Source organism: Nothobranchius furzeri, chromosome 2 (genome assembly GCF_043380555.1).
Source record: "Nothobranchius furzeri strain GRZ-AD chromosome 2, NfurGRZ-RIMD1, whole genome shotgun sequence".
In the NCBI taxonomy this organism is placed as follows: Eukaryota; Metazoa; Chordata; class Actinopteri; order Cyprinodontiformes; family Nothobranchiidae; genus Nothobranchius; species Nothobranchius furzeri.
Window position 1 is genome coordinate 68,425,810 of NC_091742.1, and position 25,413 is coordinate 68,451,222.

Below are 25,413 nucleotides of genomic sequence, written 5' to 3' on the forward strand. Positions count from 1 at the left end.
TCAGTCTTTATTTGTCTCCCTTTCCTCTACGATGTTGGCTTCTTCATTCTTACCTGCCCAAGCAGAAGTAGCTCTGACCCCGCGTGCGCTTTCTGGCTGACACTCAATAATGATGCAAAGGTCAGAGAGTCATATTTGGGTAACACTTTTTGCCAGGAAGCAGGAAGTCCCCTTAGCAGGAGACAAAACGAGCTAATTTCCCTCCAGTGGGGACCAAGAGCTAATGATTGAGCTAAAAAGGACAAGATGGAGTGATCCTCTATAAAAGGGAAAAAAGTAATCTCTTCCTGTCCTCCCGCTCTTCCCTCCCTAATGTCCTAAGAGATCTTGGCTCCTTCCGTAAAGCTTGCTGCCTCCACACATCAAACAGAGCTGATTAGACCTGAACACCTTCCCGTAGCTTAGGCTTTTGGACAGGGTGCAGCAAAAGTTCACGGGATACAATGAAAGCTAAAGAGTTAAAAAAATATATATTAATGCTTTCAAGGTGGTCAAAATTTCTTTGGGTTTGGAATCTGCCATCAAAACTAATTAGGCCAGATTTCATTATGGTCTTTAAAATTAGCGCCACCTGTTAACTTGGATTATTTTGGTCGTGTTAGATGACTTTCAAACAGCCACGCTTGAAAATAATTGCTGCTCTCTTGGTCACAGTAGGAAAAGAGGGCCAACAGACGAGCACATTGGGAAAAACAGCAGAGGAAGAGTTGACAGAGGATGACGGAGAAAAGCCTCTGAGCCTGCACTGTGAGTTTACTGTCAAGGGTGTTGTTTCATTAAGACACCAAAGCTGTCAGGAGAGCAGCCAGCCACATGGCAAGACACTCACACTAACATCCCACAAACCCCTTCCCATACCGAAATAGGTCCATCAAAATGTATCCATGCCTCTGTCAAACTGGGGAGCTGTTACCTCTACCAATCAAAGCAGGTGTAACTCTCACCTGTATGGCCCTAGCTGGGAGGTGTGGGTGTGACTGGAAGTAACAATGTGTGCTTCTATATAAAGGTGATAAATTGGAATGGAGTAAAAAGGGATTTTATTTCTTAGATGATTTTAGACACTAAGGATACAGCTCTACCAGCAATATCTAGAAGAAGATAGTCCTAATGTTTAGTTTAAGGAGTTTCAAAGACGAACATTTCATCAATTCTGCTCCATCATCAAATGTCCTTCAATACTTTTGAAAGGGGTACATGCATTCACTAACCACATGTTGGGAATCATGCCTTTGACATGTCGTAAACAGTCAGAGACGGATATGTTGAGTGATTTTGTCACATGGCGTGGGTGAAATGGTTGTGAAGGATTAGAATGTGTTGACAATCTAGTGAAGCAGGATGGTCCTGTCATCCATGGTTCTTAAAAGGATACTTTGCAACTTTTTCCATAATTTTAAAAATTTTCCTGAACCATTATGGGCTAAAATTACCCTGTACATGGTTAATGAAATGCCACCCAGCTCCTATCGCCCCCTGTGGTCAGAATACGGCAAATGGAACTTAAGCGTGCCGATCCGGTCTGTTGGGACTTAGAAAAAACTGAGCTGACATACCTGGCGCTGCAGTCTGCTTCCAGCACGTTTCCTGCATGTTTTTGATCATGAACACAGCTGATTTGTTTAATTTAGTGATGAATCCTGTAGAAACTAATGAAAGCTGGGGAGACATTTCAGCTGTTGGTTTAAGATGTTAAAATGACGAACGCACAGCGAGGAGATAAGTTTTGCTTTTGGTTCTACTAAATGAACACTAGGGGGTGCTAAAAGCAAGCCAGAACTGCCTTGTCTTCCTTTAAAGTCTGGTGCGCGTTTCATTGGTGGTCCCTTAAGTTCCTTTAGTGCAGGGTTGGGAAACCCTGGTCCATCAAGGGCCGGTATCCAGCATATTTTAGTTTCAACCCTGTTCAACACACCTGATTTCAATCAGCAGGTGATTAACAGGCTTCTGCGGAGCCTGGTGAGCTGCTGAACAGGTGAATAAACCACCGAATCAGAAGTGTTGAAGCAAAGACATGCAGGATACCGGCCCTCGAGGACCAGGGTTCCCCGCGCCTGTTTTAGTGATTCTCAGAAGAAACTTTAGCATAGACTACTATGAATAAGTTCACCATCTACACTGACCAATCCCCTGGTAGCAACTAAATCAGTGTCACCAAATGCTCAATAGGACCTGCTACAAAATAGTGCAAAACTGGAATGAAATTTCATTCAAATCTATTCAAACATGCTTTAGTTTTGAAAAGGGATAAACAAAGCGTATATGATGCAATTTTCTCATGAATGCATGAACCTTCACATCAACTTAAACACATCAGCTCAAAAAACATACACATTGAATCTACAATGAGTAATAATACACCTAAGTGTCATCTATAGCTGCAATTTAATCAAAGTCTGTCACTTCACTTGGTGGTGGTCATAATGATATGGCTGAGTGGTGTATTCGTTAACCCTCTTAATTTTTTAATTAACTCCAGCTGAACTATTGATTTGTATAGCTGTTTGGTAAGTGTAAAACCTGCTTTGCTCAGATATGCTTCTACCCCTTGGTGAAATTAGAAAATGCTAGGATGCAAGCAGAAAATACAAAATCACTATTTTATCACAATAATGTGGATCAAATGATGGCCCGGGAATACATGTGGAAGAGAAATATGCACAAAATGCACATGTCTCGGCGACTGAGTATGACCACAAGCACACGTAAATACTGCACTTCCTTTAAAACAATAGGTAGAAAGAGATAAACAACTTTCTAAATAATTAAGGTTGCAGTACCTCGATCTTCCTGAAGAGCTGTGATGCATGTCTATTTTCTTTATTTAAAAAAAGCAGCAGTGGATAAAAAGCCATAAATCTATACGTGTGAATTTGCTCTCGAATAAAATCAATATCGATCACACCGTTTGGAAAATGTAGCACATAAATATCTAGATTAAGTGACACACAGCCAGAGGAGGGTTCGCACATCACCTTCCTGTTTGTTAGAGAAAATCACCACAAACGCATCTGAGCAAATACATTTTTTAAGCAGGTTCCCGTTGCCTAGACAACAGCCATCACCGTAGAAGGTCAACTTATTTGTCATTATCAGCCATAAACGGCATTAAGCAATGTGTGCCTTTTAAATAATTTGGTCATTTAGGGGGTTTCAACACACTGCCTGGTATCCCTGAGACTGACTGCTTTCTGAGCAGCACCTAGTTGCCTGAGTAACACACCAACAATGATGTGCAAAGTCAACTAGTTGTAGGCAACACTCAAATCCAAGAGCACTGCTGACACAGGCCAAAAGCAATACGCTGCCTTTCTATTCAAATGACCTGCTTTGCATTATTTGGAGTGGTCTGGGATGGATCACACTATGCAAACAAATGCAGGGCTTTAAGATAACAGAGCCAAATGTTGGAGGGGCCGATGTCACAGGCCATTATGGTCAGACTAACCTGAATGGGTAGTACTAAGGAAAACCATACTGGTTATGCAAAGTGTTGTTCACGAGGATTCACACCATCAAACAAGGCTGAAATTAACATTTGCAGGTTTACAATGTTATGGGAAAGTATTCTCCCTAAACATGGTGGTGATAGTGTGATGGTCTGGGACTAGTTTGATGCTACAAGACCTGGACTACTTGCTGTAACCGATAGAACCATGAATTCTGCTGTCCAGCAAAATATCCTGAAGAAGAATATGTGACTTTTGATCTTAAACATGCTGCGTCATGCTGGAAAACTTTAGCCTAGAAATCTAGACAGAACACAGCAAAAGCAAAATAATTTTTCTCTGCATGTTGGTCCAGGAATGCTCCAGCAGGCCCATATAGTCTTGTACCTTGCCAATCACAGCACTCTACCAGTGTGGAGTGCAGGACGATGTGACTTAGTGGAAATACAAAGATGGTGTTGGCTTGTTTAAAACTTTTAACTATTTAGACCTGGGCTTTTCTTTGAGTCAAGAGCAGATAGAGGTACATACCGTAGTAGGGATGAGCCGGTTACTCATTTTATACGAGTATCCGGTACGGATAAAGTATTTTTGACGAAACGAGTAACACTCGTAAATATCTGTAATCGTGCTGAAGGAAAATCCTCATTGGGTAACTGACTGTCTTCACGCTCTGTGATTGGCCAGTCACATCAAGCGCCCGCCCCTCCCTACACACAAAACTCTGCAGCCGGTAGCTCAGTCCGTCCGGCCCATCCACGAACACACACACACACACAGTAATGGATCTCTCTTTGCTTGTTTCACTGTTGCTTGCGTTTCTTCAGTACTCCCTAGGTTTTCTTCAGCTCGACTCTTTTTCAGTTTAATATTTAAAGTTACTTTTTTCGTAACGTACGTGGTGCATTTGACAAGACAGAGCTGAAAATGGCTTGTGCACGCTCTCTCTCTCTCTCTCTCTCTCTCTCTCTCTCTCTCTCTCTCTCTCTCTCTCTCTCTCTCTCTCTCTCTCTCTCTCTCTCTCTCTCTCTCTCTCTCTCTCTCTCTCTCTCTCTCATACAGTGAGTGATGCAGAGGGTACTTCAGCTGAGACTGAATCAAATTATTCATAATTTAAAGCTGCTTTCCGGAGTTTTCCCCTTTCAGAAATGATGTATGATTTTTAAGAAATCCGTAAAAGCGATTGTCTCATCATGTACTGTGATAAAATGTAAGCAATACGTCTTTTTTTTTTTTTTTTTTTTTTGCTAAGCACGCCCCTGCGCAGAGCTCAGTGTAATAGGAAACTGAGCGCCGACCGGAACTAGAATAGCATTAGACCACCGCTCCCATGCTCCAAATATAAGGAATACCTCGGTTAATGCAGAGTTGATGAACGTTTCACGGACAGGTAAGTCTCTAAAATATAAATATATGAGAACACAACATGACATGAGAATAATACTCGTAAAACAACATTTTTAGCTCCATTTGTCGGCTACAGGAGCACATTTATGAACAGAAACGTGAAGCCGTGATCTTAAACACACAGAGGAACAGAGTTTTTATGTGATATGCTTGTCAGCCACTAGATGGTGCTATCGGATAAGAGAAATACTCCAGAAAGAAGCTTTAAATAATCAAATAAAAAAAAGCTGTGTCTGGTTCTAGCATTTCATATTTCCTTGTTCCTACTGCATGAGTTCAGATGTATTAATTCATGCACTTACATAATAATGTTCTGATTTTACTGAAAATCTGGTTTTGTAATAGTTCCTTTACAATTGTGATCAAAAATACTTAATCTCAGTTCTGAGGCTGCTCTGTAAATAGTTTTCAAACAAACAATACACATAGCAACTTCTGATCAATCCATATCAATTTTAGACTTAAAATAATGTATTGACGTAAATTACACCCCCTTCCGTATAAACCACACCCACTTACAGGTTAGGCCACGCCCACTTCGAGTACAGATACAGATAATTTAGATGGCTGAACAGATACAGATAGTGGTACATAGGTCCTTTGTTTGGTACAAAATGATGTATTTGCACCTTCTTCAACAGTGTATGGAGGACTGCCCTACTGACTGGCATCTGTAGCAGTCGTATTGTCACGTTGTTCGTTGTCCAATAGCATGTGGAGACATTTTGAAAGTCGACCGTAGATTCTGCCCCATGACTGAGATCTGTCTCTGGCTTGTGGACAGACTCACATATATAGGATGGCTTGCCAGGCAAGGAAAACTCTCCAAATAAGCCACATTGAAACAAATCTGCACTGGAATGTGAAACTCATTACCATTTAACAATAACACTTGATTTTGCTGCTTCCACTGAGGGTGTTTGAAACCATTTATTACATTTATGAGTCAAGAACTTTCTCACTGGACCAGCTTGTCTTACTCAGATTATCTTTCTCTGAAAATTGTAAATGGCAAAATATCATAACAGAAAAAAAACACAGCTCTAAATATCAAGTGTAATCTCCCCATTTACTATCCAAAAATAAAAGATGCTATGGATGTAAACCAAACCAAAAGTGACCATAAATCCGACAAAATAAGGCATCTCAAATGAAGTTGTAATTCGGCGTCAAGAGTGCATTAGACCATTCATTTTTCTAGGATTTTAATGAATTTGACAGCATTCAGCACTAATGCCGTATCTGATTTCTGAGTCACACAGCTTGACAACTGAAGGAAAGCAGCAGGTTGCAGGACAAGTCAGTGAAATGTGTTTCTACACTGTAATTAAGGCCATTAAGTCTGCACTGGATTTTCATCTAAAATCAAAAAAAGCACAAAGAAGCTTCTCTTTGAATTATTCAAATCTCCATTGAATTCTATTTTCACCTTGGGACTAATGCATCCATTACTCCTACGTTGCAAACAACCAAATTAAAAGTTAACATAGAAGCATCCTGCAAGGTGCATACAACATCAAAATATCATTTCCAATTATTCCCCCCGGAAAACTTGTATACCGGTGATTCTCCAGAGGCAAGCTCAAATAGGATGAGAGGCCCTGTGGACTTATCAAAAAATGTGATATGACACATTTTACCCCAGTGGTTCTTTTCAAACCTTAATCTTGTCCTAAAGGATAAAAAAATGAAAAGAGGCTCAAAAATAATGTAAAACAGGGTAAGAATCTTAAAGAAATATGCAAACGCTGCAAGAAAAGTTGGTAAAACAAATGAATGCAGAGCGTGTTTGTGTGTGTAGGTGTTTGACTAAGGAATAGGAAGCTGTGAAGAGGATTTGAACGGGAGGAGGGTGTATCAGGCAAACCCAACCCAGTAGACTTGGGAGTGTAAACAATCTCCCTAATTGAATTCCATCCAGCATGAAGAACTGGATCTATCCGATTGGGAGGAAAGTGAGAGTGGGAGTGTGACGACCGGACGACAACTGAATGAGACAGACGACGGACAGAGAGAGAGAGAGAGAGAGAGAGAGAGAGAGAGAGAGAGAGAGAGAGAGAGAGAGATTGGCGTAAAGGTTTCGCTGGTTGAAGATGGTGGGCCGAGGGTTGAGGGGGCGGAGGCGTGGAGAAACGGAAGCCAGCTGTGCTTTTGCATGATTACACCAAAAACATAATTTGCATGAGGGGCTGAGATCCAAACATGCTCAGCTGATAAAAAAAAACATATGCACAAATAAATAAATAACTACAGCTTTTCTTGTTGCTGTCACAGAAATTAAAGGCTTCGGGAGGTGTCCCATGGATTTGCATACGAAGATAAGCACCTATCATAAATCATCTCAGCAAACATCCCATTGAACGCAAGGAACAAGCCCAATGGGCTCACATGAATGCTCTTCATTACGGGGGCATTTTCAAGGAGCTGGGATGGAAGGGTTGATGGTGAGCCCCCTCCCCCTCCCATTCTATGTATAATCTGAGATGTGTTGAGCATTCATGACTCGTAATCAAACATTTTCAGCTCTGTTTGAAAAGCCGTCCAATACCTCGACGGGAGCAGGAGTGAGGCTCTTGAGTGCTGCTGATTACAAATCCCAGTGAATCACATTTCTGGTAATAAAGGCATGTTCCGTCCTGAAAGCAAACGGAGAAAAAGAAAGAGGTTAGAGAAACCCAGCGGGATAATCTTCCATCAGCAAGGCTTCATCAAACACCAACAAACACGGATCGCTCTCAAAACAAATCTTTTCTGCTGTGTTTGCACTTTCATGTAAATGCTGTCTTTGGTAAAAAATAAAATAAAATTGAAAGAATTTAGAAAGTAAAGAAATTCTGAGTAAAGAATGATGTCACAATCCCTTACATCACCAATGTTCTGTTTAGCTGTGTTTTTTAACTTTTAGTTTGCCTCTAAACCTGACGCCAATAAATTATAATCACATGGTGAATGGGTGTTAAAACAAATGTAGCTCTTTTGTGTTAAGTAAGAATCACAGAGATGACAGATTCAAGATCATTTGTATTACAGCACTTTCACTCATTTTCTATACCAACTCTCATTTGTAAGGTCACCGGGAAGCTAGTGTCAATCTTCAGCGGCCATTTGGCGAGAGGCAAGAGACACCCTGGACAGGTCTTTTGGGCCAAATATTGGCAAAAAACCATTCACATAATTCAAACAAATCAGTCTTGCCTCTACTTCACACCGGAAACATCAGAGGAGCAGAAAGGCAGCAGAATGATTTACTCGCGACATCTGCTGCAGTGCAGTACACACCAGGAGGATCTCAGCCACAGAGTGGCTTCTCTGCCACACTCCTTGCGAGATCACAAAATTTCTTGCAGGGTTTCCCCCACTCTCCGTCACGCAGCGCTCCTCCGTGAGAGCGGGGGGGGGGGGGGGTTGCACACGTTCCGCTGCTGTTTCTCACCAGTATCAGCTGATGGAGGGCTCTAGTTTCGTTGTGCCGTTCGTGTCAGTGGACACGGTAAGGTCGGGGAGGGGGGCGGGGCATGACGCTTAGCCTGGCAGGTGGCCAAGCAAAGCCTGGCAGCTGCCAGGCTTATAAGGCACTGGGGGAAACCCTGGTCTTGGGACTTCAACGTTCACGGTTTGTTTACATCATCCGCCATTAAACCAAAAAGAAGGAAATCCCATTTGAAATGACTGATGTTATATATTATGTTTAAAGTCATGAAAAGCAAACTGCTGTTCTTATGGTATGATGCTGGGAGAAAATTAGCCGTTAGGTCACATGCATTGACGTAATCTACATAGATATGAAATTGTACTGCTGCAATAGTTTTTTTATTTTGAAAATTAACTGGGGTTTTACACTGAAACCTAATGTGAATTCCTGTCTAGCCCTATGTTAAGTGTGGAAATTGGAGTGGTTTGTGGCTAAAATAGAACTCGATGCTACCCTAAGTGGCGCAGTACGCTGCTTCTGAGACGCACCAAATGTCCACATTATGGCTGGTTTGATTAGCCACATAGACTACTTAGAAGTAGTGATGTTCTGCTGCCGTTTCACGTCGCTGTTGCTTCCAGTGTAAGGCAGGGATTACATTTTTGGCTATGGGAGGAAACCAGAGTGTCTGTAGAAAGCAGACAACATGCACGGGGAAAGCATGCTAACTCCACGTAAAAAGACTGCAGCTGAGATTTAATCCTATGACCATCTCACTCCAAGGCAAGGGTGCTTCCAATCAAATTTTGCCACCATACAGCCTTCAATACAGCCATAAAAGAAAGCAATACCTAATGCTACTTTTTCTTTTCAAACAAAAAATGACCACTGGATAATATTCATAAAAAAAAATTTATCACTCTTGTATATGGAAAGAAGTTTGAGAAATAAATGACTAACTCAGTTAGTGTGGCTACATGCACATCTAGGTCGAGCTAAAGCAATAATCAAGCTAATACCTTAACCAGAGAGGGAAACTTTATCCTAGTTCGCATGTCTAATACAAAACGGAATTATTTAATGAAGTGCGTTCGACTTCGCTACGGTAGATGGCGACATGCGCCCATTTGTGTCAGTCAGCCAATAGCAACACAAAGAGTAAACAAACGCTGGCAGGAGTGAAGCAGACAGACTTAAAACAGGATATGCAAAACTACCAAAGAAATGGACAACAACGCAGCAGCTTATTTGGTACATACTGTATTGTTGGATGGCGTTACATTGTGATGCTGATGTCATCAGAAGTCTGCTTCCGTGGAGTGCCCAGGCTGGTCATAGCTTGGCTAAGCTAGGATGTAGTTTACATGCAGAGAAGTTTGGCTTGTTAACCACATTATCTATATACCTTAGCTCCAGTAGGAGTAGTCCAGTTTGGTTAAACTTCAGCCGGACTAGGGTTTACGTGCATTCAGTCGGCCTAAGGCAACAATTCGGTTTTTGACAGATAATAAAATAAACGTTGGTGTGGAATTAGTCAAGAGTCAATCACGATACACAGTAAGTTGTTTTTTTGAGATTTGACCTCTGGTTAAAACTTGCATTAAAGGCAGTGGCTGATTTTCATTTCTTGTAGGAATACCAGGCATTTGGATGAATGTCTCAGGTGTTTAAATAAAACATATGTTAAGGGCCAGGTTTTAAGAGTCCAGCCGCACAAGCCTTCAATTTCAGCTAAAGCTGTCTTCCAGCCAACCTTGGAAGGCCTCTGAGGTGTGCCCACTTGTCTAAAAAACACTGAGTATAATCACCTTTCAGTATCATAATTGTTACTGCTTTATAGCCACATCACAGAAGACATCTTTATTTTGATTTCTTCTGGGTCAACCATTATTAAAGGAGATCTTCATAAATTTTTCAGTCATTTTCTGGCGCTCACATTGCTTGCAAGAGCACGCCGTTTGAAGTGCTATTCAGGTCACATCAGCTTTTAATGGCTGATTTATTAGGACCCAACAGGGGCTCGGTGATGGGCTACAGGACAAAGAGGCTGTTTTAAACTGCATTAGGACTCTGCAGTAAATATCCCATACAACATTAGCATTTTGATGACTGCCTCCCCCAGTCACCTCTTGCGCTGTCTCGTCCCCCCCCCCTTCCTTGCCTCTTAGCCCTAGTATCAATCCATCTTTTGAACATGCCGCTCTCTCTCCTCGTGTCACTTTTTTCATATAAAACACATACCTCTGCCGAGCTGACACTGGCTAAGTTTAATTACCGCTGAATTAATGAAGCACAAGGAGGTAAACTGTATTCACGGGCACTAAAAGATTATTTCTTCATCACCTTTTACCGCTAAAACACATCCCCGTGTTATTATGATGCAAACCTCCTTTACATGATTTATAATCAAATCTCACATGCAATCAGAAAACGGATGAGCACCAAAGCTTCTGTAATTGAAGGGTCTACAGCAGGTTATGGTGTTGAATAATAAGCTAAAATTAAAAGGATTTGTTGGTAGAATGGTATTTACTATGCTAATTATTTAGATATGGGCTTAGAGAAAATTAAAAGGACGTTATTTTACCTCCACCTTACTCCAGCACCCAGCATGTCAAGACAGGTTTAAAAAACATTGGATGGAATTTTTAAATTTGTCCATAATTTGTACTGAAACCTCATGAGTCACACATCCAAAACAGCAGAAAATAGCCAAGATGCTATGAAAGAAATTGTGCCAAATTTCTAAATATCATCTGTACCCAATGGCCAACCAAACAAGTTGCCAGAGCCGCGCTTCATCAAATCTGCCCTTCATTATGTTTGATCGAATGTAAGACTTTGGCAGCAATTGCAGATGCTATAGGTCAACTCGGCTGAAAATACTGAAACTGGTTTGGTCAACAGAGCATCTGCCAGTTATTTAGCAGGCCTGCAAGTGTTTGGAGAGGAAACACGCTCACACAATATTGCAACAATTCCAACTATAAACTGTCACACAGAAAGAAAATAAAGTCATATTCTGGACAGTATAATGGGCCATAGTTAACATTTATTAGGTGCTTTCACATGCTGCAGCAGTTGTACTAACAGCACAAATGTTTACTTTCACACATCTACCTCCTCCCTCCCCTGCCTGGTCTTCCTTGCCGACTGTTTCCTAGCCAATTTTACTGTTCTCTTGTAATTATTGCTGTTGAAGTACTGGCGATGGTTGGGGAGTGAGGCTTCCAAGATGTCTTCAAAGAGATTTGGACCAGAGAAACATATACCAGACAATTTCAGGCCCCCCAAAGCAATCTTGTACAATTACTTGCATGACATTCATTCCAAATTTATGCAAAAGCACTTAAGTAGTAAGCATGGACGACCCAGGATGACACCATTTGGGAATGCTGCCTATTAATTCCAAGATTTACAACAAAGGGTTGTTCGAATGAGTGGCCCCTTATCTGCCGATCTGTAAACTCTCAGTTTGAAGAAAAAAAAAGTCTCCAGATCTTCCATGTTCAATCAAAACTGAGACCTTAAGCCAGTGTCTCAGTGGGCTGCAATTGTTGATGGCAAATTGCAAACCACAATTGCCATGGAATTTCTAAACATTTCTGAGGATTCTCAATTTGCGGGGCCTTGCTCTTGTGTGGCTGGGGATCTTGAACCAATTTTTTCTACGAACAGCTTCAACGATGCTGCAGGTGACTTAAACCTCTGTCGTTAATTTGCAAAGAGTAAGAGAGGAGGTACAACTTTGAGAAGAGTAGGGTTAGGGTTGCACCCAAGCGCAACAAGAAATTTAACATGACAACCACATTGCTGTTCTGTAATTTGTTTTTCCTATGCTCGGTATAACCTGATCAAACACTCAAATTCTCACAAAAGTATTGTATGCAAGCGTTTGCAAGATCTGAGAATTCTCCTCCAGTTCTGTGTCCCAAACTAGTCATCAGATGTGAGCTTTACATTACGATACAGCAGGGATGAAATAGAGAATACGACCATCAAGATTACACTAAAGATCTCTGCATCAGTTGCACAATTTGAAGTTGTATTCTAGAACTTTACAATATGTTCTTATGGTATCCCAAATAAAACATCTGTTTTTAAAGATGATTTTAGCATAATTATGCATGTAGATTCATTCATTCTTGACCAATTACATTTTTCTAGGGTTGAGAAAACTAGTTCCTCCTAAAAGAAACATTCATACTGCAGAATTAGAAGTTTAATAATATGTAACCGATGTAGACCAATCGATCAGTAAGCTGATTAAGTGGGGCTATTATTAAGATTTTGTAATTAGCACATATTGTGCGAGCTAAGCTGCTTAACAGGCAGGCACATTCAATGGTGGCATTGTTTGGTTACACGTGGCACTAAATCATTGAGTCAATTAAACAGAACTTACCACAATTATCGTGCCTTTTGTAAATGGGGATGATTCTTGGGCACCCCAAAGGAAACTGACCAAATTTATTTTGCTCATCTCAAAAGTAGAAATGTGTTACAGTATCTACCAAAGAAAATGAATAGATTTTCAAAATCTGAGAGAATGACTTCAAAGTCTGTAATATTTTTTAATTAACCAAATTTTCTTTTATTACTTCTTCATATTGTAGTTGATTGCTGTGTGAATGACCAACCCATTTATATATTCGCATCCCATAATCAATCAAACAATCAAGGCTAAAGGTGGCCATCTTGAATCAGGCAGACTCTAAAAGTTTTTGGGGCGATGGTGGCTCAGGAGTTAAGTGCTCGCTCCATAATTGGACGGTTGCAGGTTGGAGCCCCGCTCAGTCTGTCACTGTCGTTGTGTCCTTGGGCAAGACACTTAACCCCCATTGCCAGCTGGTGGTGGTCGAAGGGACCGGTGACGCCAGTGCTCGACAGCCTCGCCTCTGTCAGTGCGCCCCAGGGCAGCTGTGGCTACATTGTAGCTCATCCCCACCAGCGTGTGAATGTGCGAATGACTGATTGTGTTGTAAAGTGCCTTGGGGGGTTCCAGGACTCTAGAAGGTGCTGTATGAAATACAGGCCATTTACCATCCAATTGTAGATGTACATCCAGTAATAACTTTCTAAGAATTTCATTAAAATTCATCAAGTTATTCAAGAGATATAATGAACACATATGCAGACAGTTAAAACAATATCGCCCAACCCATAACCTTTCAGCAGACGACAACAAACAAACAAAAATGTTGCTTCTATGTAAAAGTCTGGACTTCTAAAGACTGGTATTGGTACTGACCATTGGAACCCCATAGGGATTGACTTCTAATACGTAACAAGAAAGTATGGGATGTCTTTGGGCACCTTTTAGATTCTACAATAATCTGAATAAAATCGAGTGCTATACATTGATATCCCTTGTACAAAATTTATTTGAAAAGTATAGAAAAATATAATCACAAACAGGTCAGTGCAGTAAAACTTAGCCATACTTTTTGAGGTGACTTTATTAAAACAAAAGGCTTTTCTCCTGGTCGTTTATAGAAACCATAAAAAAGCTGTTTGCGTGTCCCTAGGATTTTAGAGTTTTTCATTTAAAGAGTCCTTGTAAAGGCCATTTCAAATTACAGGAGGAAAAAGGTCTGCATGTTAAGTGCAGTCCGGATAAGATTCCATTATAAGACTAAGCCGAGAGTGGGATTAATTTTACATCATGTCATTAACTTTTCACTGCCTGCTAAAGATATTCAACCACATAAAACAGGCAGCGAGGCAAAAAAATTTTCTTGGATTGCCAAAAGAATTTCACCAAAACCATTAGAAGCTCACACTGAACATCTGTTCTTTGCAGAAATGCACAAACAGCAACACTAACGCACAGAAAATTGGCACTTTTCTTTGTCACGTTATCCACTCTCCTCAAGTTTGCAGTTCCCTTGTTGAAAGGAATGCGTTCTAAATTATAAAGTGATGAAACATAGCATGACTTTTTCAGCATTCGCCACCATGAACTTACACCCAAATTTGATTTCACACTCCAAATGTGATTCATTGTGGTTGCAGTCAGTGTGGAGGATATTACTGAGTTTGTGTTTGATTTGTGCTGCAGAGGACCGTTCTGACCACTTCTGACTGCAATGCTGGCTATAAAAATGTTTTTATTTTTATTTTATTTTAATAGAAGATGGAAGATTTTATTTTTGGCTTTCTGAGTCGAGGATACTTTTACTAGCACTTTCATAAATAGTTACATTTTTCACAACTTTTATAATCTTGTAGCTGTTCGTTTTAGCAACAATAAAGTGTCCTGGTAACTGAGAAATACCCCAAAAAATCTACAAGTTAAAATGAAAAGTTGATTGAGCTGGTAAGTTTGAGTTTAAATTGTAAACAGATGTTAAACAAAGGGTTTAATCTTTTTCCAATTTTTGCATCAATGTTATTGTTTTGGTTTTCGAACCAAGTGATGCACACTTCTAGTCCTTCTGAAGTCTGAACTCGTGTGTCTTGTGAGGTCGAGCCAGCAGAATAAGGGCAAAATACACTGGAGGTGTACAACAAACATAAAAAAAAATAATAAAAAAAACAGTTACATTTTGTAATAACTTTTTTTGTTTTAGTCATGGTCCCTACACATTATGTGGTATGCTCTGGAAAAAAAATTATGGAAACAAATGGGGACAGAAGTAGCTCAGAAGGAAGAGCGAGTTGTGCAGTAACCGAAATGTTGCAAGTTCGATCCCGGCTCTGACCAGCTTGCTGGTCATGGCTCGGCAGGCCTCACCTCTGTCAGTGCGCCCCAGGGCAGCTGTGGCTACATCGTAGCTCATCATCACCAGCGTGTGAATATGTGGGAGGTTTTAGGACCCTAAGAAGGCCCTATACAAATACACGCCATTTTACCATTTACTTTAAAATAAGGGTGCCTTTATTAACATAACTTAGTACATTATTAAGCATTAAGAAACTCTTTAATAAAGTATTAACAAATGCTTATGTGATGCATTAATAAACAGCAGCAGCACCCCCACCCCCCGGGGTCTTTGTCCTAACCTTAAGGACACTTAATAGTTAACAGTACAGGGAAGATGAATAAAGGTGCCCTTGTTTTAATGCTTAACAATGCACTAAGTAGCATTACTAAAGAGACCCTTATTATAAAGGGTTACCACAATTACTTACATCGACTCCCTGCTTGCTTCCATAACAGCTATTCTCTGCCTTTATAGCAACACTGTCTGTTCATGCCTAACCCTAACCCTAACATGGGCCCACAATTGACTGTAGATTAGATAACAGAAAAATCAATACAATTAACCATTAAAATATTTCCTGTAAACAAAAAATTATAATTTTTAAAATTTTTTACTTAAGCCCCAAGTTTGTGGAATAATCCTAACAGGACTAAGTTAAACAGAATGAATCATTATAGTGCAAGATACAAACGTACACATAGTTTTAGTCCATTTTACTTTAAATCAATAAGTATAACGAACTAGTCACTACGTGTTTTTTATCTAGCGGGGAAATAAATTCAACACGTGACCCAGCTAAGTATTCACATTGAACAATCGTAATTTCAACACTCGTCAAAATTATTGTTCATGATTTGATTTCCAGAATCGGTCTGCTTTAGTACTTTTGTTTTTCACAATAAAAATAGCATACTATATTTAAATAAAAGGGAGCAATGAGTTCTTTGAATGTTTCATGTGGCTGTTTTTGTATTTGAAATAAACGGTATCAGCCGGGAGAGAAAAACGCAACTGAAGACGACTCCAAAGTTATTTGTGACGAACACAAGACTAAATGGAAAATGAGCTCTGGGTCTTCAGACAGGCTGCACTCACCATCTGCTTCTCTACAAGCTGTGTTGGCTTTGCAGCTGTTGGTTACCTCTGCCCCGGGCTGTTTTACTGTCTTCACAACAAATCACAAAGAAAAGTACTCATGCATGCAAACTAAACATGAACAGATGAAGGCCAGCAACACTTCCACCTCCAGATGAAAAGTCGAGTGTTCCTGAAATAAAGCTAAATGAAATTCATGCTCCTGCGTCAAAGTAACCGGCAATCGGGAGACAAAAGAACATGCTGTATGAGGGAGCAGCGGCCGGCCGCCGCCGCTGTATGACTGATGCAAGTTGACAGCCTGTGGTGTGTCTTTATAAAAGCATTTACTGAGGCACAGCACCATGGCTCGCTGAAAGCTCATCAAAGAGTGGCTTATTTTATCAGCCGAGTGGAAAATGTTCTGAAAATGAGAGGGAGAGGCAATAGTAAGGAAGTCAGCGAGAGTAACTAAGCTATTGTGCCATCGCTGACCCAAACACCTGCATTACAGTAGCTGCAGCCCTTCACAACAAAAGCTCTAATCGGCAGAGCGGGGCTCGAAATTAAATGACCCTGTGGTTGTGACACCGTAGCTGACAAGTTGGCATGTTCATGTCCAGGCCAGAGGCGAGTCAGATATGGCTAATGAACAGAAAATGTTTTGAGACGGCGGCGTCTTTTTACAAGTCGTGAGAAACCCACATCCTCGTCAGTGCTCTTCTGACTTCTTCGCCTTTCCTGCAGCCGTCTCACAGAATAGAGGAAAAAAAACCTTTCAAATGAGCTGCTGTTTTATATGGGAAAAACCTCATGAAGATTTTGTTTACGCCCTCAGGTATGCCCCGCTACTAACTGCACTTCTCTACAATTCTGAAATGCTGAAGTCTGACAAAGACTCAAATCTCAATATGAAGGAGGGGGGTTTGAATCCCTGCATCAGAATTTGACACACAGACTAAACTGCAATGCTTTGATCACTCGACAAATAGTTAAAAACTCCTCATTTGGAAGGAAAGTGTACCAGCTCAAGTCAAGGGGCAGCATTTACGATGCATGAGCAGCATCCCTACCCCCAAGGGTCACATTAAATTCAGGGAAGCTAATAACAATTTACTGAAGCTGCTGGCAACTGCAGGAAGATGATGTAACGTTCTCTCATTCCCTAGTCTCGCTAATTCTCTGCCTGTTTACCATTTCGGTGTCTGTTTCCTTGCTGCTGACGTTTCTTTTAATCATCTTTTATTTACGCCTCATTATCTGGATCTTGGCGTGTTTTTTCCTTTAGTCTGATAATCCTGTACAGTCTCGTCCGGGGTGACATCTTTGAAGAAGGGTCCAAATATGCCTCGGGTGGGAGGAAGGAACCCCGCATCGTAAGGCTTCGGGTTTTTGTAAGAGGAGGTAAAAAGGAGTGGTGATTCCTGAATGTCTGAAAAAAATCTAAATGTATTTGAATTATTTCATTTTGAAAAATGGCTGTTTATGTTCTAATGGCACCTGGGAGTAATACTGTAACACAAACACTAGGTGGCAGTAATGTGCCAAGTAGTTTTCTATCCACCACATTGATTTTCCAGAAAGCTATGCATTTTGCAGCACAACACCTGTAGGGCTCGGCAATATCACCTCAAATCAATATGACAGACTGAGCAGTTCACCTTGATAACGATAAATGGACGATATCTACCCGTACAGCAGTAGTTAAAGCAACACTCCATAGTTTTCCTCCTCTCAGGAAATATGTATGATTATTTTTAGAAATCCGTTTCAGAGATAGTCTGACTCTGTACTATGATACAATGTATGTAATATGCCAGGATGTTTTTTTTTGTTTTGTTTTTTGCTAAACCCACCCCTCGCCCTGTAATGCCCCATACAATCTGAACTGGCCACCGTTTAGCATTGGTTACAAATCCGCCCACGTAAAGCTGTCAATCACAGAGCGTGTGCAACCATTTGGCGACGTACCTAGAGGTGGCTACTTTGGACAAGGAAGGCTTTAAAATATAGAGATATAAATAAACAACATAACACAAAAATAATCATTGTAAAATAACGTGTTTTAGCTGTGTTTGCCGGCTAGAGGTGAACCACTAAAAGGTGAAGTTGGACGAAAAATACTCTGGATTGTAGCTTTAAATGGAGCAGTGGTGGTGGTGGTAGATTTTGTTGAAAAGAAGTGTGTTCTTACAAAAATCCTTCAATAATTGTTTGTCAACAAACCCGATGGGGTGGAGTCATGTGACTACATAAAGTCACATGACTCCACCCCATTGGGTTTGTAATACAGCATCTTAAAAAGGTGCACATTGACGACCTCCACACATACTGACATTGGCAAAATGACGTCTGTTATAGACACACATTTGGTAATTGGTACATTTTCGGTATTTTTTCCACAATTAAGCTGCAAATTAAATTCCTGCATTTCTGTTATCAATCGAGTAATTATTTCCTATCTAAATAGTACATTTGCTTGAAAAAACCAATCAAACCCATTCAGACACAATGACCTACCTTGAAGCAGAACATAAAAGTCAGCACAGATGGGACTTAATGTCACATTGTAAGTCCTTCATCAGTAAACTGAATGAGTGCCTGTGCAAACAGTTATTTATCCCTTTTCTTTGATGATAAAACCACATCAAGAGGTATATTCTGTGAGGGTTTGCAGGTACAAGGCCATAGAGAGATACCCAAGAACGAGGATGTTCTTGAGTGCTGCAAGGCATCAAGGATAAGAACTTTTACATCAAGTTATTTAATGTGAATATCAAAGTGGAGTTTCAGCTATTTTCTAATTAATGGGATCAATGAGTTTCAATATAAAGTTAAAAAAGTGTAAGAGTCTACTGACATTTTGAATTGTATCTAAATAGGTGAGACCAGCACATTTAAGTGAGTTAGCCCTATAAATATTTACCTTTTGGCTTTGTGAAGCTGATTTAATTGTCCCTCTCTACTAATCGTTCACATGCTGTGTTAATTTACTGGGTAAAAGTTCGATCTACAAAGTGAGAAAAAAAATTAACATAACATCTTCTGAAATACAAAAGTGGAATCTTCAGATCTGCTTCAGCTGCAATAAAATCACCTAACAGTTGCTAAAATATTCCTTCTTAGTGCGGTCTGTGACTAACTATGCCCTCCAACAGTTCTCCTCCACTGAAGAAATCTGCAACTGATTGAGCGTGTGGATCAGATTACCGGTAGTTTACTCCTGAATCCCATTCCCATGTGCATGCGTGTGCACCCCGAGCAACCTTTCATGCCCTTGCCCTCCCCTCCCCGACCAATATGGAACTTGACCCTCTCTGGCTTCTAAAGCCAACCTGCACAATGAATGTAAACTTGGCACGAGCGAGTGTGTTTCCAATAAACCTAACTGTGTTTATGTGAAATTCAATTGTCTATGTCTTGGCGTATACAAATCTGTGCCCTTACACATGGTCATCCAAACCGTGTGCTTATTTGCTCACATCTGACTGGTTTAAGGTGTGTAATTGGGTGTGTGTGTGGTTTAAAAATCATGTGTGTGACCAAGGGTCCTCTGGAGTGTCTCAGCACCCAAGGCGCCAAGGACGTGGCTTGACAGGTGTGTGTGTGTGTGTGTAGCAGTCTGCAGAGCAGCAGCAGGCAGCAGCACAATGTGCCCATTCAGGCCTGGAAGGAGACAACCCAGAAATCACAGGACCCCCGTGAGGAGGGGCTGGTCATCCCGGGGCACATCAACCTTTCACTGCCACTACAAAGAAAGACATAACTATGACCGCATCAACGGTAACGGGCTGGGTAGCTGTCTACCACCCTGGGGCAGATTAAGGTCGTCAACGGTTTCCACTGCCGACAGATTCTGCTCAGATAACTTTGACCACTCAGGCTAAAAATTGAGTTTAATGTGGACCAACGGGTCTTCATAGCTGGATGGTCAAAAATAGCCAAGAGATTATGTATGACAAATTTGGCAACACTTAGAATGCTTTTGGGAACACTGAGTCATATACGGCACTCCAACATCATGTATTTCTTTTCTTTCACAATCAGATATCCTGAAAAAATAAAAAATTCCAACATCAAATTCAACTGGATGGACTAATTTCCAATTTGGCACTCGCTCCACTTTTTACAAGGTTGAACAAAGTGACCATTGAGTTGGTAATACTTTTTGTTATCTCTGAAATTAATAACCTGGGGAGGGGGGGGGGGGGGGGAGTAAATTTCCTCTGGCAATTTTCATGTAATTTGACTAGAGAGACATGCCTGCACACCGTCACCAAATCATCCCTTCAAAAACAGCACACGTGCAGAGCTAACAGACAGACCAAAGGAATTCCTGTGACGATGCAACGAGATACATAATCTCACACCAGGATGCAACAAGACATGTCAGTAACTGGAAATATGATGAGCTGTATGGTTTGTATGTCATTAACGCACATCTGACAAGAGCTTTTCAAAAACACACACACACACACACACACACACACACACACACACACACACACACACACACACACACAATGCTGACACCACTGCTATCCATGCAGAAAATTGAACAACCATCCTTCAGCTCCAACATAAATCTGTGGGGTACCAAAACACATCGAAGAGCAATGCCGCTTAGGACGAAAAACTCAAAAAAGTAATTGAATCAAGGCTCAATATACACAGATGGAAATGCAAGCTGACGAAAGACATCTTTTATGAATTAGGCACTCTGAGAAACAACACTCTGAAAAGATACAAGACTCTCCACAATGGGTGAGCATCGTTTTATGATGGAAGAATGAAAGAATCTCAAAAACTGAAGAATTCGTCCTACTCCACTTCAAAGCTGCAAAAAGTATTTGCCCTGCATAGATTTCTTTGTTGTTGTTTTTATTATTATTTTTATCACACTAAACATTTTTCTAAATAATTTCAATAACAGATAACCTGAATAAATAACTGGCCCTGTGTGAAAAAGTAAATTACCCCCTGATGAGCATATTAGCTGGTTTAATTTCCCATAACAGCAACAACTGCAATTGAGTGTTTGTGATGACTTTTAATGAGTTTCTCGCATCGCTGTGGAGGGATTTTGTCCCACTCTTCTTTGCAAAATTGTTTTAATCCAGACACACCGAAGGTTCTTGCATCTTAAACAACATGTTTAAGGTCAGCAGACAAACGTTCTGCTATAGAGCCATTTTTACAAGATGCACCATGCCGGCAAATCAGTGTAATATTACCGCAACGTGTGTCTTATAAAAGCGCCATGCCGACATGACGATGCGCAAATTTACGGCATTCGTTCCGCCTTGCTTGGTAGTGATATTGCAGTAATTGTCTGTCTGACCGTTTATAAATGACCTAAGGCTCCCTGATGCCGCGTATGCATTGCAGCAAATTGACAGCATTATTTTGTAAAAACGGCTCAGGATTTACCTGCAGGGAGAACCCGAAGAAGCAAAGCAGCCCCAGACCATTCCACTACCGCTACGTGTTTAACAGTGGGCACGGTATTACGTTTTCACCAGACGTAACAGGAACCACATTATTCAGAAATTTCTACCTTTGTTTTGTCAGCCTACAGATTATCTTCTCAAAACCCTCAAAGATCGTCAAGATGTTTTAAGGCCAATGCCAGGTAAGCCTTTGTGATCTCTTTGGTCAGCAGAGGTCTAGTCCTTGGAATGTTCACATTTTGGCTCCCGGCTCTTATTGTCTTATGATGACTTCTGAGTTTAACCATAGAACAACATCTAAAGTACTGATGGCCTCATTTGGGGTTTTTTTTTTTTAGAATAAGACATCAACGTTACTTTTTTAGGTCGTTTAGCCTACTTCATGTTGTCAGACATGTTCTATTTACTTCTACAGGTATGGGTATAGCTATAGTAAAACCGTTCTCAGCTTTCCAAATAATGTGCTTAATCACAGTTAATTTGTGAGTTAGCAATTATTATCCCACTTAATGCCAGGGTGGTTTGGATAGCTTTTTACCCTCAATAAAATTATTAGAAAACTGTATTTTGTATTTAATCTGGTTTTCTTTGATTATTCTTGACATTTGTTAAAGTTGTGGTACACTCGTTTAATCAATATTTTTGCAGTGGTCTTTAGTAGGAATGAAAGCCTTACAAGTTGTACTCCGGGGGGAAAAAAGCCCTTGTGCACCATTTTCAGGAACTCCAAGTGAGCCACATCAGAGCTGAGCTTCAGATGGTTTTGAAGTCTTATTTATATTATATATTTGGACATCTTGTTTCTGATTGGCCATCAGCAACACAACTCTACCACTTACTGTATTTGCTCTGCAACACTGACGTTTCATCTCCACAAATGGCACAAGCCTGAAGGAGTTCTGCTGTGTTGTGGAGTTGTTAATGCTAACAGTTAGCTTCTACTAGCCGAGACGTTCTCTGCTGTTTCCTGGACAAGAAAACAACAACCTTCCCCGTCGTGAGTCAATATGGTTGAATCCATGAATGTTAAGTGACAGTGTGACGTAGATCTGTCAGGATTTTCAAATCCTAGAGTTTCACCAGCGATTTTCTATCAGCAGCTAATGCAGGAGATAGATGTAGGAGACTATTTTCATGTTCAGCCTGCATGAGAAACTCAGAGTGACCATTTAAAATCAGAAATAAGATTTAAAAAAATTTTTTTCTGTGTTCCACACCTTTAATCTGAGACAAAAAAAGAAGAAACCCGTATGGGGTCAAATACATTTTCAAAGCACCGTAGAAGCCCTATCCTCACCTTTCCTCCAGGCAGGAATTCCTCTGTCATATCCAGTTCTCTACATCATCGTGGCAACCTTAACCTACATACCTTGTTGCTATACTACACAGCAGAGGTCTCATCTCTTCTGACCTCAAAGTCCCATTGCTCTCTGCCCACTAAATCACATCTGTAGATTCCAATTTAACATGTAGCCCTGAGTGGAGGGAAAATTTGGTGAAGAATGATAGGCAGCTTTCTGTCCATGAAAGCCTGCGCTGACGTTGGCCCTAAATGTGGCTTCTGCAGTAGCATCTGGCAATCTCTTGTCCATTCTCCAGCTCAGAAGGAGATAAGGGCCATGTTCTCATTGGTAACCCACAATGAGCAAACGTGACTGAACTGAGTTTGTGTGTGTGTGTGTGTGTGTGTGGTGGTGTGGGGGTGGGGGTCAACAGTCTAATCTTGATACAGCTCAACTAACATAAATGACAGAATCTGAAAGAAAGGGATAAAAGACAAGCTTTACATTTTGTGCATTTTGTCCTCGAACTATTAGCAACTTTCAGGATAACCCTCAAGCCAGATAGAGAAAGTTCTCTTAAAGCCCCACAAATCCTACTTTGAATGTCAAAAACTCACCATCTGGACTAGAGAGTGTAAGAAGAGGGGAAAAAATTCATGACTGGTGAGAAATATTTGACAGAAAAGATATTAGCTGCTTCAGCAATCGCACATTTTATTAAAAAAATCTTTTTTTCTTTTCAAAGTTCTGGACTTTGCAAATACAACAAGAGAAGAGGCAGAGTGTGAATTAATCATAGGATTTGGGCCGATACCTTCTGAATGTTGGTGACTAGTTGGAACACTCAATAGTTAAAGAAAAAACTCAAATTTCCATCTCAAGACTTTGGCAGGAGGTTTTAAAAATTGCCATATAAAATGGAGCGTAGGGCATAGTCACCAGCCAATTGGGATAGTTAGCAAACTTTCTTATTGTCTCAGTTTAATTGCTCTACTTTTGACTTTGGTTTCTCTCACTTGACTTCAAGCTGGATAATTCAGGATGCTGCACCTTGCTGGTCTCACTGGAATGACCGATTGTGTCCAAAAGAAAGATTTTATCAGAAAAGCTTGAGATTGTTGGTACAATGTTGTTGACATTACACTGTTGTCTTAATAAAGACACACAATCCCTGAGCAGTGAGTTGGTTTTCCATACAGCATGTGCTCAAAACAAAGCATCAAATAATAGTTTTCCTTCAGGATTTTTAAAATGAAATGGGTTGTCCGATATTATCGGCCTACCAACATTATTGGCCGGTAGTGGCGTTAAAATGCAGTGTCAAATGATCTACATTGGTTTTTACTCTTTTAATGGCATACATGTTAAATTCTGTGCACATTTTATACATCGAACTCTTCAGCTACTGCTCCTCTCTTGCAAAATGTCAAAATATGACATATCTGAGGTAAAGTTACGAGATATTTTTTCTAGTTTGGCACAACTGACTAACTAAAGTTGAAGTACGTGTCATGCACATTATTTAAAGTTTAAGTATGCATGACAGGAGATTTGTGATGTTAGCTAAAATTAGTTTATTTTTTTTGTTTTCAATTTGTTCATTTGCTTGTTTTTTTTTTTTTTTGGGGGGGGGGGGGACGCACATGTATTATTGTTGTTTTAAATCTGTGTTGGAAATGAAAAGTTAGATTTTATCAGGTTTTTTTTGTCTTTTGGGTGTAGTATTGTCTTTTTCTAAGTGTCATGTATGGTTTTGTTGGTGTGTTTATCTGCTGCCTGCAGATAAATGGAAATGAGGTCACAAACATCGGCAATAGCTCTGACGAAGACGGCAGTAGACGATGAAACATGTCAGCTAAGGTAAAAACAAGCTCCTTTTACTGTGTGTTAGATGAAAAACCACAAAAAATAAGACTAGCAGTGTATCGCATTTGGGTAAACAAAGCCAATATTGTTATTTTAATATTGTATTGGAATCATTTCATCTCAACTCATATTTGTTTGTTTTCTAATCATGGAAATTACAATGGGAGGGTCAGTAACAGGCTCCAGATGCACACGACTCTGAAACGAATAGTTGCAAACACAAAGGTCTAGCACTGGAGGAAATTACAAACTCACAAAAGTTTGAAAACTTCTTTGCAAAAATTAGTTTCCACCCATCACCGCCCCGTGAGATACGGCCTTTCTCTATATAATTTATTTTGAGTCCCATCAAGCGCTGCTGTGTTTCAAGTCACTTTGAAACCTCTTTTTATGACAGTCTTTAAACCTCGTTCTGTCTTTTTGCTGACTTTGCAAAAAGGAGGAATGACACCTAAATTTAGTATCAGTTCTCAGAGCAGGCAAAGTGATCCAAGTGACCTTCTTCCTTTTTACCTTCTTGGGGGTCGACATCATTTTAACTGGGCATACTAACGCCTACAAGGCATCAGACAGTTGGTAACAGTATAGCTTGACTCTAGTAAAAAAAGAAAACCTCTCACAAACTGTGTTGATGGTCTTCTGGTGTTTGTTACACAGGTCGTCTACAAGTCAGGGCAGATTTTAAACGTTGTTTGTAGCACATTGCATGTTCCAAATGCCGTCATTGTGCATAGTCACAAGAAAACAAACTGCTGCAGTATGGTA

General features: G+C 40.4%; 1 protein-coding gene across 11 annotated transcripts in view; it reads right to left on the bottom strand.

Annotated features, from left to right (window-relative positions):
• The window catches only part of LOC107377409 (adhesion G protein-coupled receptor L3), a 410,636-nt gene that overhangs the window by 354,081 nt on the left and 31,142 nt on the right, over positions 1 to 25,413 (bottom strand). For 10 of the 11 annotated variants that reach the window (XM_070547654.1, XM_070547651.1, XM_070547655.1 and 7 more), the window contains exon 2: positions 7,405 to 7,492. The exons of the other annotated variant lie outside the window; for it this stretch is intronic. The gene's annotated coding sequence lies outside the window, so the exon portion shown is untranslated. The remainder of the gene's footprint in view (positions 1 to 7,404; positions 7,493 to 25,413) is intronic. 11 annotated transcript variants of the gene reach the window in all.